The following is a 15,259-nucleotide window of genomic DNA, read 5'->3' on the forward strand; positions in this document are numbered from 1 at the left end:
TCTCAGTAGTTTGCCTGGCTCTCTGAGAGGGATGGAGGAATCAAACCGGTAATATCATAATGTGAGAATTATACACTAACATTGAACTCCTTTGCTGATAAAAATAATGAAAATATTTTAAAAGAAATTCTTCAAAACACTGACTAATGATCTAAGTAGCACAAAATAGCAATGTATTTTTATTTGATCCTTGATAAGTCTAAGCATTAGTAAGAATGTTATGCATATATATATTTTTTAAATGAATCACCATGAGATAGTTACAAAACTTTCATGTTTGAGTTTTAGTCATACAATAATCAGACACCCATTCCTCCACCAGTGCACGTTTTCCACCACCAATATCCCCAGTATCCACTCCCCATCCCACCTCTCCCCCTGCCTTTACAGCAGACAATTTCCCCCATACTCTCTCTATGGGGCTGGAGAGATAGCACAGCGGTAGGGCGTTTGCCTTGCGCCCAGCCAGCCCAGCCGAGCCGAATTCGATTCCTCCACCCCTCTCGGAGAGCCCGGTAAGCTACCAAGAGTATCTTGCCCGCATGGCAAAGCCTGGCAAGCTACCCGTGATGTATTCAATATGCCAAACACAGTAACAACAAGTCTCACAATGGAGACGTTACTGGGCCTGCTCGAGCAAATTGAGGAACAACAGGAGGACAGTGCAGTGCAGTGCTACTCTCTCTCTACTTTGGGGCATTATGGTTTGCAACAAAGATACAGAGAGGCTATCACGTTGGGTCCTTTATCTACTTTCAGCATACATTCCCCATCCCAAAAGCTTCCTCCAACCATCATTGGCTAAGTGATTCCTTCTCTATTCCAGATGCCTTCTCCCCCAGCTCACAAGACAGACTCCCAACTATGAAGCAATCTTCCTGGCCCTTGTGTCTACTGTCCTTGGGTGTCAGTCTCATATTATGTTATTTTATATTCTACAAATGAGTGCAGTATTCTATGCCTGTCTCTCTCTTTTTGACTCATTTCACTTAGCATGATACTCTCTTTGACCATTCACTTATAAGCTAATTTCATGACTTCATCTTTCCTAACAGCTGCATAGTATTCCATTGTGTAGATGTATCAAAGATTCTTTAGCCAGTCATCTGTCCTTGGGCACTCAGATTATTTTCAGATTCTGGCTATTGTGAACAGTATTGCAATGAACGTACAGGTGCAGATCTCATTTCCACTGTGCTCTTTTGCACCCTTGGGATATATTCTCAGAAGTGAAGCAATACCAAGTTTTTTTTTCCCGTCTTTTATTTTTTTTAATTTTTATTTATTTATTTATTTTGTGAAACACCATGAGGTACAGTTATAGACTTACCAAGTTTTGTGCTTGGGTTTCAGTTATACAATGATCAAGTACCCATCCCTCCACCAGTGCCCATTTTCCACCATCAGGGGTCCCAGTATCCCTCCCATCCTCCATCACCCACTATCCCACCCTGCCTCTGTGGCAGGGCATTCCCTTTTGTTTTCTCTCTCTCCTTTTGGGTTCTGTGGTCTGCAAGAGAGGCATTGAGTGGCAATCATGTTTGGTCTATAGTCTACTTTCAGTATGCTTCTCCCATCCTGGGAGAATGCTCCCAACACCCTTTATTTGGTGCTCCCTGCTCTATCTGAACTACCCTTTCCCCCAGCGCGTGTGGCTGGCCTCCAAGTCAAGGAGCAAAATTCCGGGTACTAATATCAGCCACTGCTGGGTGTTAGTCTCCCATTTTGTTACTTTATGTTCCCCAGATGAATGCAATCTTTCTGTGTCTATCCCGCTCTTTCTGACTTATTTCGCTTAACATAATACTTTCCATGTAGTACCACTTGTATGTAAGTTTCATGACTTTATCTTTTCTAGCAACTACATAGTACTCCATTGTGTAAATGTACCAAAGTTTCTTTAACCAGTCATCTGTTCTTGGGCACTCAGGTTTTTTCCAGATTCTGACTATTGTAAAGAGTACTGCAATGAACAAACAAGTGCAGATGTCACTTCAACTATACTTTTTTTTTGCCTCTCTGGGATATATTCCCAGGAGTGGTATTGCTGGGTCAAATGGGAGCTCAATTTCTAATTTTTTGAGAATCCTCCATACTGTTTTCCAAAAGGGCTGAACCAGTCAGCATGCCCACCAGCAGTGAAGGAGGGTCTCTTTCTCACCACCCGCGCCAGCACTGGTTGCTTTTGTTCTTTTGGATGTGGGCCAGTCTCTGTAGTGTGAAATGATATCTCCTTGTTGTTTTTATCTGCATCTCCCTGATGATTAATGATGTAGAGCATTTTCTCATGTGCCTTTTAGCCATTTGGATTTCTTCTTTGAGAAAGATTCTGTTCATTTCATCACCCCATTTTTTGATGGGGTTGGATGTTTTCTTCTTGTGGAGTTCAACCAGTACTTTACATATCCTTGATATCAACCCCTTGTCAGATGTGTATTGGGTGAATATCCTTTCCCATTCTGTAGACTGTCTTTGTATTTTGGTCACTGTTTCTTTTGAGGTGCAGAAGCTTCTTAGTTCAAGATAGTCCCATTTGTTTATCTGTGTTTTCACTTGCTCGGCCAGTGGTGTGACATCTTTGAAGATATCATTAGCTTCAATGTCCTGGAGGTCACCTATAACTTTCATCTCTCCCACCCCAACTCAGATACTGTAACTTGTTCTGGAGCACAAGACTTCCAATAACATAAGCAAGTTGATCCATATTTATTATGCCATAGGAATGATTCTGCTTAGGAATCATCTAATTAGTCTTACAATGAAATAAGCCAGAGAAAAGAAACTGCTACTAATTCCAAAGAGAAGACTGTGCATTTGTAGTATATAGTCTTATATTTACTGATGCTGGAATTTGGAATAATCAATTTATAAGAAAACTTGAAGTAGACTCAGAAAACTCAGACCTATACTGTTCAAAACCTAGCTGCAGATGTTTGTGTATCTCTAACTCACATTGTTTGAGCTGAAAACACTAAGAATTACCTGAAGGTGACTCAAAAACAAAGGAGTCTCAGGTTTGGTCCCCAGCACCACATGGTCCCCATAAGAACAAGTCTGATCACCCTTCCTCTCATAAGAGAGTCATCTGCTTCAAATCCACTGCACCTTGTACAGAGAGGAGAACACCCCTTCTGATTCTTAGAAGACAGGCAAATTCTGATTCTTCTTTCTCAAGTGACAGAGCTGTTATATGTACCTCACAAGAACCTGGACCCAGAGCTTATCCTTACAGGATATTCATGCTTGTTACAAGATCCGACAATACCTGAATACTCAGTACAAAGCAGGCCCCCAGTCAAAGGTCTGTTTGCTCCTTCCATCTGCTCACACTGGCTGCCCCAACATGTGCCCACCTGGCTTCAAACATCTTTGTATTCCCTCACAGTACTTAGCAATGGAAACTGCTCAATAAATGTTTGTAAATGAATGAATGGTTGAGTGGGACATGGATAATGGGACTTTGCACGGCATTCTAGGGGGAATAAAGACTTAGCTAACAATTTATGTTGCTCCTGAAACGCCATGCTTTCCCCCATGCCCAGGAGGCCAATAGCACAAATACATGCCTCTCCATGAAAAATTCACAACCGTGCATCACTCAGATACCCTGGCGATGACGGTGCTTGCAAACTGGAAAGGCAAGGTCACTGCAAAAGCTGCTGTAAATCAAATGTGTCTAAGAACAGCTTCTTCCTGTTGGGAAATCTGACCCATTTACAGAGCTTCCCCCAGGATCCAGTCTACTTAGCACACCTCCTGCTTAGAGAGAAAATGTCTGACTTGATGATGTAACTGATGGTGACCTGCAGATCTAGTTGCTCATCCAAAAGCATCCACTCCCCTAGCTCCCTCATCACCCCCATAGCAAAAGTCTCTTCTAGGGGTGCCATCACAGGAGAGAGAAAAGGCTTTAAAGGACCATTTCCCAGGAGATGCCTAGGTATTTGGCTAACAATAGCATCTCCCAGTCAAATAATTTGGAGGAGTGTTTACTGCTGCCTATTTGGGAGACTTCAAGGCATTGTGTATGACAAATCCTAGAGGAAGGAGACCTGTCTGAGGGGTGTCCCCTCCCCTGAGGCAATCACTCTTCCAGACCACTGTCAGTGGACCTGGAAATCCCCCCACATCCCCCCACCCCCCACCCCATGCTGTGCTTATATCTATTCATAACAGGCTCTGTGCCAACTTCCCTGCTCACGTATGAGGGGGTTTTGTTTCTTTGTTTGCTTGCTTGTTTTTGCTTTGGGACCACACCCATCAGGGCTCTATTCAGGGATCACTCTTGAGCAGGTCTCAGGGATACTATGTAGTGCTGGGGGTCAAACTTGCTGGGGGTCAAACAAGCATGCAGGGAGGTCTCTGAGTTTTTAAGGGACAGGAGATTTCCACAAGAGAACAACTCAGCTGTACCCTGAAACAGTGACAAAGTGCCATCTGCACCTTCTCTTCTCATCTCCCAAGGTAGCTCAGCTACTTGTCAGTACCTCAAGCATGAGGGGGAATCAAATAAAAATCAGATCTGGGAGCTAGATATAACATAGGAGTTAAGGAACTTGCCTAACTTGTCAATCCCTGATTTGACCCCTGGCACCACATGGTCTCCGGGGTACCACAGGAGTAGCCCTGGTGACACCCACATGAGCCACTGAAGTGACCTGGGGAATTGAGGTGGCTGGGTAATCCCTGGAACCAAAAGGTCTGAGCAATGCCACATTCTCAGGGCCTTCCACTGAATCTCTGGCCCAGTTGGTTGAAAATCCCTGGGTGATTATTACAGGTCTGAACACCACTTGGAACCACCCCCTACTGCCACTCCCCAGCACTACCACCAGAGAAAAATCAGATTTGGATTTAGTCAAGAGAGATTTTTATTCAAAAGGGTGGTTGCCAGGACCTGGGGGAAAAGCTCAGTTAGGCAGAAGTGGGTAAGAGAGGTCAGAAAGAACCAGATGGGGGCAAGTAGAATGTGAGGGTGTCATGAGTAGATGAAAGCCAGGACTACTTTACCCTGAGGCCACCCTGTGCTCAGGGTGGGGCTCTCTGTGGCTTCAGAAGGGTTGGGTGGAAGTTTGGAGCCCACAACAAAACTGTGGGTGCCAAAATGCTATTCCAGTGGATCTGCAGGGCTTAAAGAGTTAATAATCCTTTATGAAGCTGAGAGGAAATATGGGTCTGGTCATAGGGGAATGGTGACAACACTAATAGTGTCAGGCATATGGTGGGGAGTAGGGAGGCATCTGCAGAAGGCACTTTCCAGAACCTAGCATTGAGAGAAATTCAGGGCCCTTTCTGCTTCCAGAAGAACCATGTCAGGCAGGTTCTTTTCACAACTGCAACTCTAGTCCACTCCTCATGGAGGTTCCCTCTCTGGGAAGGGGATACATGTGTCATGACAAGGAGAGTCACTGAAATCAGGTGGCAGAGGTAACAAATAAGATGTGACAGAGCCAGCTGAGGCCAAACCAATGAGGATACTTTGCTTATTCCATAGCAAAATCTCAGTCCCCAACTGTGGAATTAATATCTGATTCATAGAAACTTCATAGAAATGATGGGGCAGAATTTCCAGGAGGATTTCTTAAAAACAGTGAGTTGGTGTCACCTCTGGAAACATCCCAGCCCCTTGTATCAGAAGACTGTTTTCTAAGGTTGTTTAGGAAAGGAATCCAACTTTAAGGAGATGACATGAACTGCCAAGTCATCTCAGCACTAGTGCACCCTTGCTTCCATTTCTTAAGAAAAAAACATTATTGCTCCAGGTGCCATCTCAGTCCATCAATGGCCTTGATCCAGAAACACAGCAGTCAATCCCAGAAGACAGCAACTCGCCGGAGATCTCTCCAGACCCTTTACAGAGCCAATTTCACCAGAGCATCTCTGATGGAGTGGGTGTGCCCTCTCCACCTATGGCCACAAATTTCCAGAAGAAAAAAACCCAAGTACCCCGGTTCAGGGACTAAGACTCCAGGCCACATGGTGGCAGTGGAGACAGGCCAGCCCTTCCCATCTCCCCACCCACTTGGGGTCCTGGCTGTCATGCCCACGATTGACTCTGGGCACCATTCAGTACATCAACGACCTTGACCCAGAGACTCCCAAATGAATCTCAAAATGGATTAGCTCCCTACAGAGATGTCTCTGGACCCCAACCATTTACAATTTTAGAATTCCAGAAGCACGTGGCCATGCAACCTCTCGTGATATTCATAATAAGCAATAAAAAATAAATTATCAAGCATCTGCCTCTGGCAGGCAGGTTGGAATGTTTGTGGGAAAATTTGAAATAATGGTGGTGGGAAGGTGTTGGGATTGGTGTTGAAATATTGGATGTAATCAATTAATGTGAACAACCTTATGAAAAAAAACTTTAAATTTAAAAAAAAAATTAAAAAAGAAAAAAATATGACTAAGTCATTGAAACTTCCAATCTCTATTGGATCAGCTCAGAAAATGCCCCGCAACACAGTCAGAAAAGGTATAGATCAATAAGGCCAATTACTATTATCTCTATTAATGCACAGTTCTCTGAAAGTTAAATACTATGCATGACCACTACAGATCTGTGCAGTGGACCAGAGGCACGCAGGGGGGTGGGGGTGGGGATTAATGCCTTAATGCCATTGAGTTTCCTTGTATGACAAGACCAGGGCAAGCTGACAGATACAGGTGTGAGTCATATGATTCTGGGGTCTTTCTTTTGCTGATGCAACTAGGGGTCAAGTTCTCTGGTTTGTAGTGTTTACAGCTCAGTTCCTAGGGGAAAGCAAAGCAATTCAGTTTCCAAGAGGGCATGCCTTCATCCAAGCAAATGATGGAATCCCTCAACAGAGAGAGCCTCCAAATCACCCTAGGAAAGATGAAGGCACTGAGATCTCTTCTAAACATTCATATACCCACAGGTTGCACTGTGGATAGCTCTCACCCCACCCCGCTCTCACCTTCTCATCCCAATGTCTGATGGTGAAGCAGGGCACTGAAAAATTACACCTCTCAGGAATGATCATTAGGAAGAGCCATTTATGAAGCTTGAGAGCTCTCAGCTCACTCCAGAATGGATTGTTCCGGAGCTCTTTCTCAATGATATGAAAAAGCACTGCAGTGATCAGAGGTAGATCTGATTTTTTGCTGATGTTAGCATTAACCCATCACATGCCTTGAACAAGCCAGCTCTTCTTGAGCTCATGTTTCTTCCCCTCCTTGTATGTTAGTGCCCTATTGCTACTGGACTGCATTAAACAAACACAGCACAGCACAAATGCGTTATCTGATCATTCTGGCATTCAGAAGTTTCTAGGTTTATTCTAGACTCAGGAGTCTCTATGTGCTTCTGCAGGATTGGTGGGTTGGTCCAGTCTGTGCTTCTCCCGGAGGCTCTAGAATAGAATCCATTTACTTCCAATGATCACCCCAAGCTACTAGGGGTGGTTTGCATTGATCAGCTGTGGCCCCTGTCTATTTCTGACTTTCCTGCTTCCCTTTCATTATAAAAACTTATGTCATGACACTGAGCCCTCCAAAATTGTCTAGACAATTCAGTTCCATCTTTAGAATTTTAGTTTAGTCCTATCAACAAAAGTTCTTTGCCATAAAGAAAGTTATCCAGGTTTCAGAATGCTGACCTCTCCTGTGGGGAGGGGGACATTATATTACCCAATACAATCTGAGTATTTGAAAGTGGGGAGAGATACCCCAAAGTCCCTCTCACCTATTCTCAATTATTACTTCTCGACTATGTGTGGTTCAGATCCATATGACATTCCCAAAGTGCGTGAGCATAATAACACTGGTCTTACCAACCAAAGTGGAGATGCTTGGAAGTTGTCTGTTCAATATTTCAGCCTGTGCTGGGGAACACTTCTATACCCTAAGCCCTGGACAATGTCCTCTGGGTGAACAGTGTTATGTAAGGCACATTCAGAGTCTTCAAGCAGATTTTAGTAGAGCTATGGCAGGGAATTTGGGGTATTACCTTCGCAATATGTACCCAGTACTGAGATGTAAACTTATCAGAAAAGATTTAGTGGAGGCTATATTCTATCAAGTTATGTACTTGCTGTTTAATGTGCCTATTCAAAGTATCATGTTCCCCTTAGAGTGATCTTTGAGACTAAAATATTCCATTTCTTGGACTTCACTGAGGGCTAGAGAACTTTGAGAATCTCAGACCTTCCTTGCTAAACATAAGTGATATCCCTGCTATGACTCACCCTGCACAGATGTACAAACACATTTTCTCTGGTGCCTGATGGGTACCCCCATTCACAACTGAGACACACAGCGGATAAAGCTGCAGATAAAGCAGATAGGCTTTCCCTGATTTCTCCATCTGTGTTTTCAACTTTAACACACCTGTCATAAGTCAGACCTGAAGATGTCCAGTGATCACATTAAATCACACCTTTCGCAATTAAATGATAACTGCAAAGCCCAGGAAGGCAGTCACCACCACTTGATCACTATTATGTGGCCTAGGAACAAGAATTAATCAACCTCTTCGAAACTATTCATTCTGGAGAATGAAGACCTCATAGAGACCCCTGAATCACCAAGGGTTATTCGTGTCTCCCTGGGATTGGCACCCAGATGAAAGGCACTGTATTTGTTCCCAGAATGGTACTCAGCACTTTGTCTAGGAGACATTTGAAGCCAGGGTTTGGCTGTAGAGGAAGTCCTACCTTCAACAACATTAGCTGCCTTTACTGATTTTTTTGGTTCAGTTTAGGTGTGTATCCCTTCTTACAGTGGTTCCCAGGATGACCTCTCACATTGTCAACCAGGGTTGGTTTCTTTAGGAGGCTGCACTTAGCCGCGTGCAATGCTATCAGGTCACCTGTGAAGAGTGCTCATTTTTTTCACCTGATCTATTCTTAGCTTCCATCACCTCCCTTCCTTTTCTTTTTTTTTTTGACGGTGTTCAGAGGCTACTTTCAGCTCTGTGACTGAGGAACCATGCAGTGCCAGGGATCCAGTGGAGGTCAGCTGCACACAAGGCAAGACTTAGCCGTTCTCTGTTGCCTTCTTTCATCTCTTACCTAGACAACAGCCCTGGATCCTGTGGATTTGGTCAGAGACTCTCTAGCCCCAGTGACTATATGTCACCTCTAGGTCTTCACCTCTTCAACCAGCTTTCTAAAACGTGCATATGAGCAGCCCAAAGGGCATGTCCTTCAGCCTATCTGTATGTTAGTTTCATTTGGGGCTCTTGTGCCTCAGGGTCTCAAAATTATTAGGGACTTGAGGACATGAGTTGCCCTGAGCCCTGGGGGTCCTGAGGGTCTGCTGATTCAAGTGAATCATTCCCCTTTTTATTTCTACACTTGAGTGCCACAAGCTGACCCTGAGGAGGGCAGACTATAATTATGACTGAACCTATACCCCTGGGTTCCACCTCTGATCCTTTTGCTCAGGACCTGTGAGACTTTCTGCCCCCTTCTAAGTCCCACACACAAGGAATTCAGGGTGAGGTTGCAAGTGGACCCAGTTCTACATGATTTAATGCTAGGAACCAAGAACAGTGCATGGTCAAAATCATGCCCTGCATACGTCCAGCGCTTACTATTCACACACCAGCACATTGACTGCTTTGGCTCACAAGGCCCAGTCATAACTTATTTGCTTCCCCTAATTAAAAAAAAAACTGTAAAGCAAGTCAAAACGCATCAGTTACATAGCTTTGCCTTTGCTGCATTCTCCCTAGACAAGTTACTTAGGGCCTCTGCGGCTCTTGGTTGTCTGACTTGTAAAACAGAAAAGTATTGACCTAGATCGTCAACCCAAAAAACATAAAGCTCCATTTTCCCTCGTAGGTCATTCTATTTTCTCTTTCATCTGAACCAGGGATGGGAGAGAACAGGGCAGCAGAGGCATGCAAGCGCTCCACCTGGCTCTGCTCATAACAGATTCTGTTACCTGCTGTGTACTCTCAGGTGCTCTGGAAAAAGGTAGGTCACAGGAAAGGGAGCAAACATGCCAGAAGAATCTGACACCACTCACAGACGCAAACACATGAATAGCAAACACACATGCAATCACACACCACGAAACACTCACCATATACAATGCACAAATGTGCACACACATATGCACATGTGAGCACTGTATAACTTGAGGTCCACAAATGTTCTGGGTCCAGTTTTCCCTCCTGTCAGTCAAGAAGCCTGACACAGGGAGGTGGGCAGAGGCGCACAGCAGTTTGTGGAAGTCCATCTGCTACAGGTCTCACAACTCAGGGAAATGTGGGACCTCTTGCTGAAACTCTTTGCCAGTCATCTACCTCTTCCTCAGACAGTACCTATAGCCTGTCTCATCCAGGGACAATCTCGAGGGCTCTGTGCAGCTTCATCCAGAAAGTACAGCAGCCTGAGTATGGAGGACTCAGTTTCTGTTCTTCAACTCAACAATTTTTCTTTGTGTGCCCCATCCTCTGGGTCTTACCCAACAGAGAGTCAAGTGATGGTGACAGTGCATGCACCCCCCAAAAAAATTAGGAATGGAGACTTGAAGGCCATTAAAATGTCAGCTCTTGTTCTCCCTTAATGATGAAAGTCTATGGGATAGTTAATTTCTTCTTTGTACTTTTTCTATATTGCTAATAATCGAACATTGGCTTTATAGCAAGAAGCAAAGCAGGTTATTTAAAGGTAAGCTAATTCTACATTTAAGACAATAAAAGATAATAATAATGGCCCTTAGGGTTATCACTTTTTTTTAATCTGTGGACCTCCAGAAACAGATCTCAGAGGGTCTAAGGGTCAATCCCAGTAATACTCGGCCAACCTGCCTAGATATTTGTCTGCCTGGACAGGTGGGTTGCTCTGGATCAGCATTGCTTGGAGCCACCTGCACTAGCCTGGAAATGCTTGGGCTGGGGGTGTGGGGGACAGGGATTTCATGGCATGCATTGCTGGGGATCAATCTCAGGAACATGCAAGGCATATGCCCCTGACCTCTGAGATATCTCTCTGACCCTAATGATCAGTTTGTTTGTTTTTAACACTTGCTTACAAACACTACCCTGTTTACATCCCAAATTGAGGGTCTTTTGACAATGGTAAAACACTGATTTGTGGCGTGTTGGAAAAGTTACCAGCAAGTGTATGATGTGGAGGAGTCCCTTGAACACCAGTGCTACCAACCATACTATTCTCTCTGACAACAAGGTCAATTCTAAAGGCGTAGTGCACCAGTATCTGCAGTTCTCCGAGAAAAAGACCAGATCCACCAGTACAAGTGGGAAAGTGGAGGGCACCAGGCACCCTATTTATTGGGCATTAGGCTGCCTTATGCTGCACCTCAGAAGCAAGAAAGCAAGATAAGCTAGAAGCACAGGCTGCAGTGAACCGGATAAAAACATAATATGAATAGAAGGATCATTTGTACCATCTCTGCACTTGATCTAAAACCATTTCCAAGTTTCTAAAGAGAACAGCAAGGAGAAAGCCTCGGAAGCAAATCTGCTTGGCCTCTTTTTTATCGTTATGTTTCATCAGCAACTTCTGCTGAGAACAGCAGAACAAACCTCCTTCCAGCTCTGAAGACAGCAGGTGAACTCAGTGTGTGTGTTCCAGAAGCTCATGGGCTGATTTCAGAATGCCCTGAGAACAAGCCCCATTTTATCCAAGTGAATAATATGGTTTCCCTTCTGTAAGCAAAACCATAATATATAGGCAAACTCCACGTTAATTGGATAAACCACTGGTAAAACCCCCAAAGAACAATTAACTTTCATGTGAAATACTCCCAGCTGAAATCTTGGAAAACTTGCATGTAATTAGTACTCTCTTCCAGCTCTCCGAAGTATAAAATACAATACATTAGGGCTTGTAGCACTAATATCGCTGAGAACACGGCAAACGTGGGAAGTCTAATTTGCCACTAATGTGCGGATGGCAGGCTAGTTGGTGCTTTCACCTGCTCTGGCTAATTGTTTTCAGTGTGATTTAGAAACTCCATTCCCTCTCCATTCCCTATGATACAGTGTGCTCAATGCATCTAATCCCACAGCTGGGCGGTGGTGGGTCATGATATTCGTGTTTCAAATTTAGAAGTGATTTCTGTGGTCCCAAGCCATGGATTGTATAACTATTGCATCACAGTCAGCTCAGGAGAGCTGACCAAGATACTTTCTTGCTCTCCCATCTTCCCATCAAAATTTATGATTCAGCAGTTAATAACTTGTCATATATATAGAGGGGGGGCCTCACCCACCCCACAGTCAGGCGCAGAGTTTAGTCGCATGGTTCTGGGAGCCTCCTTTTATACTCCCATCTGGGAGGAGCATCCGTGAGTTCTGGAGGGTGGCCGATGAGGAGATTATCTGGTGCTGGCAGGGTGTGGCTTATGGTTGTGATCCCTGAGTTACCAGAGACTGGGGGAAACAGGCAGAGGATCTCTGTTCCAGGTCCTATTGAGTCCAGAGTCCAAGGTCACAAAGTTTCTCATTATCTGGGTTCTGGGACTTCATTCTTGTGTGAGTCTCAGCCTGAGTGTCCGGAAAGCAGCCTGGAACGTGGCGGTGGTTGGGCACCCCAAGGGACCCAGCCCTGGCAGCTGACCTCCACTGCCCAAACACTGCCACGCTCCAGGTAGCTTTCCAGACCACGCGGTTGCTTATATATAGGTATATAGTCATGGGAAATGACCAGAAGGTCAGAATCTGAAAAGTTGGCTTTCCTTGTCTCCACCAAAAAGCAGTATTATTGAGAGACATTTTCATAATCCTCCAAGAGTCAGTTGCCTGTCTATCATATTAGAACTAATTCAATCTCTATGGAAAACAAAATGGGATAGACGTTATTGAGCTATTACCAAGCCTTGGACTTTGATTAGAAAAATTATATGACCGAGCACTGTGTGTGGGGTGGGAAGTGGGGAAAAGCAGAATTGCTTATAGAATTGACTATAAGGGTAGTGCAAATTGTATTGAACCTTTGGTGGTAGTTAAGGTTCAGTAATTCTGTACATAAATGCCATAAATGTTAACACTGTGCAACGAACCATGTTACCTAAACTACAATAAATTAAATGTAAAAAGGCATGACATCAGTTCTGGAGTTTTTTTAGACTTACATATGGTCATGAATGTGAAGACTTTGAAATGCTACTTTGTTTTAAATGTACTCTTACTGTCAGTATATATTATTGTCATCAAACATTAGTGGAATCTTCCCAAGAGTCTGAGTGTTTAAGGAAGTCTGGAAATATGTCAATGTAGTCCTACAGAATTCAAAACACTGTGTATTTCTTCCCATAATGATATTTAGACTTACTTTCTGATCAGAACAAAGCCTTACTCAAACCCAGAGCGATCAGAAGGTGACTTTGATGGAATGTCACAGCTTTTGTAAACATTCCCTCTGCCTTCAACTGCAACCAAGCAGCCAGATCATTAGCTGGAGTTTACCCTGCCATGTGCTTCACCTCATTCAATAACATGATGTTGGGGCTGGAGCAATAGCATAGCAGGTAGGGCGTTTTTCTTGCATGCAGCTGACCCGGGTTCAATTCCTTGCATCCCATATGGTTCCCTGGGCATCGCCAAGGCTAATTCCTGAGTGCAGAGCTAGGAGTGACCCCTGTGTATCGTCGGGTGTCACCCAAAAAGCAAAAAAAAAAAAACAAAACCAAATAGCGTGATGTTATTCAAAGGGAAAAGTGAACTAAAGGGTATAAATAAGCCTAGTTATTTTGTTCTGCATAGACTTAAGATGTCAGTTTCTAGATGAGTTACACATTGATTGGACTGGAAGATACCAGAGTGTAAAACTGATAGAATTATTAATACTTTGCTGATAAATGGGCAAGGAATAAGCCTTCCCTATGTACAGACCTATCACATTGGGTGAACTCAAGACCTGCTTTTGGAATGAATGACCTATAGCTGGAACAACTGAATGAGGTTCCAGGGCTACTTATGCTGCTCTGGCAATTAAGATCTATGTTTGCATGTGTAATGTGCAGCCTTTAAAATATTCTTGTTTGAAGTATAAGAAAAAATGAATTTACCAATCACCAACAGGACCAGTGTGGAAGACAATTTACTTAAAAAAAATTTATTTCACCTTTCAGGCCAATTTTGAGCTGACTTTGTGCAAGGCAGAAAAGACTTTGCTAGCCAAATATAGGAATAGAAGGTGGTTAGTGAGGACAGCCTCAGTTCCTGATAGCTCAGTGCGAGTCCCATCTGTGCTGGTACCAGCAAATACACGTTATTGCAGTGCTTCAGTTCTTTCTTTTGCAAAATGAAAATCATAATTGTGTCTACATCTGAAGCAAACAGGTGAGTTTACTTAAAAATATTGGGAGGAAGCTCAGTGCCTCAGACCATCTGCTCCAATGCCCATTCCGGGGCTACTTCCAGATAACATGAACAGAAGTTATCAAAACAAAAATGAGTACCAAATTGATTGATAGGATTTATATCCCATCAAAAAGACCCAAAATGTTGTTCTGGGGAGGCTCACTCAGGTCAGCAACCTGTCCGTTCCACTAAAAGATTTCATCTTCTATGATTAATCATCTAATTTTAGGATCTATGGGGGAAAGAGTGTGGAATAGGAAGAGATGAAATTTAACAAACTGTTATTCACGGGAAGATACCCTTCGCTGATATCTTAGTCAAAATACTACCTACTGGAGAGCTTACAACAAAATTTTAATGTTCACAGATCTGAAGAATGGAAGTTCAGGATCAAGGCATCAGCATGGATGGTTCAGAGTTGGTACCTTTATCCCAAGTCTTCAACTTGAGCAAGAGAATAGGGATATCTTCTGGAGCTCTTTGTATTATTTTTTAAGGGAATTACTCCCATTCACAAGCGTTTCTTGCCTCCTAATATCATGAGCTATGGGAGTTAACATTTCAACAAATCACTTTGCTACAGGAAAGAGGAAAGGCATGGAAATTAGACTGTAGTCTCTGACAGTCTATGTGGTACCCAAAGAATGTAGGAATCATCCCTTTGACCCTCACAGCAGCACTGAGAGGTAGAATTATTCACACCTGATGACCTATAGCCAGAGGGCAAATAACTTCCATGAGTTTCACAGATCTTCTAGTTAGAAAGCCACACCCTTGGATTTGAATCCAGACCAGGATAAATCCAACTCCTTCTACTCAATCAATAGCTATTTATTAAATCTTTATTGCCTAAAAGTTCCCACAGCAGAGACAGAGAAATATCTCTACCTTTTTTATTTCAAGAAAATTTCCCCTCAAGGGAACTTTATTTATGATGCTACTTTATTTTCTTTTCCA

Source organism: Sorex fumeus, unplaced genomic scaffold, assembly GCF_029834395.1.
Source record: "Sorex fumeus unplaced genomic scaffold, SorFum_2.1 ptg000126l, whole genome shotgun sequence".
In the NCBI taxonomy this organism is placed as follows: domain Eukaryota; kingdom Metazoa; phylum Chordata; class Mammalia; order Eulipotyphla; family Soricidae; genus Sorex; species Sorex fumeus.